The 1,228-nt window shown below is 51.9% G+C and overlaps 1 protein-coding gene across 5 annotated transcripts in view; it reads right to left on the bottom strand.

Annotated features, from left to right (window-relative positions):
- The window catches only part of CRACR2B (calcium release activated channel regulator 2B), a 55,547-nt gene that overhangs the window by 25,926 nt on the left and 28,393 nt on the right, over window positions 1-1,228 (bottom strand). The gene's annotated exons all lie outside the window — the stretch shown is intronic.

Below are 1,228 nucleotides of genomic sequence, written 5' to 3'. Positions count from 1 at the left end.
GCGCCAGGACCCACCCCCACGCTACTGCGGGGTCCCTGTGAGGCCTCCTCCACCCCTTATAGCCTCACCCAGTCCTCCGGTCTTATATCACAACAACCAACCAAAGCAGAAAACGCAAAGCCCCTTGGCTATAACGTAAATTCCCAGCCAACTTGGCTAACCTTCCTTCATATCCCTGTCAGGGTCCTCTCCACCCCATATCATCATGCCAATCACCAGGCTTCCCTGCTCTACATGCTCAGCAGCTACAACAAGCTCCACCTTCTTCAGCAGCAGGCCCTGCCCCCTTCTGGTCAGCTGACCCAATCAGTTGCCTTAGCAACCCGCACCTGTGCTGCCCTGGTGACTGGCAGCTGAGCCCCTATTCCTGTTATCAGTAGCAGGCACCTTAGTGCCCTGCTACAGGAACAAAGAGATGCCTCTAGTGAAAACTTAATATTCTGTCTAGAAAAGAATGTTTTGATGGGCTCTAACTCCAGTTGTGATGATTACATGAGAGCCTGTATATATACTGAATCACACTAGCTGGTACTCTCAGGATACAGGCCCCTCAAGGCTTTGCTGTTGATCTGAATTTGTCTAGGATACAGAAAGCTGGTTCATATAAAACTCTTACCACCTAGTCATGACCCCATCCCCTCCCTTAGAGTTTCCCATCTCAAAACGGGAACTCTTGCCATCACATGCAGCCAGCACTGAATCAGAGTGAGCGCCTCAGGCCCTGCACTTTAGGGGGCCCCATGGAGCTGGGCAGAGTGGCACAGTGACTCTGCACTGCTGCCGGCTTCACATCTGGCCCCTTGGCACCCTGTTCCCCCTTGAGCTGTTACCTACTAGCATGTCTGGCTGCTCGACACCCACCCCCACGTCGCCACCAAATCTGCTGTTGGCTTCCTCATGTCCAGGGCCCCATACAGGCTGATTTACCCTGGCAAAGGTAAATCATACAGGCTGATTTACCCCACACCTTGATTGGGTCATCTCTGCCAGCAATAAAAGACCATTTGGATGTTTGGTAGCATCTCTGAGAGCATTCCTAATTCATAGAATCATAGAAAATGAGGGCTGGAAGGGACCTCAGGAAGTCATCTAGTCCAACCCCCTGCTCAAAGCAGGACCATCCCAAACTAGATCATCTCAGCCAAGGCTTTGTCTACCCGGGTCTTCAAAACCTCCAAGGATGGAGCTCCCACCACCTCTCTGGGTGACCTGTTCCAGTGTTTTACTA

This window comes from Crocodylus porosus, unplaced genomic scaffold (genome assembly GCF_001723895.1).
Source record: "Crocodylus porosus isolate Cpor-Errol unplaced genomic scaffold, CroPor_comp1, whole genome shotgun sequence".
Lineage (NCBI taxonomy): Eukaryota > Metazoa > Chordata > Crocodylia > Crocodylidae > Crocodylus > Crocodylus porosus.
The sequence above is the reverse complement of the archived record's forward strand: the minus strand, read 5'-3'. Positions and strand labels throughout refer to the sequence as shown.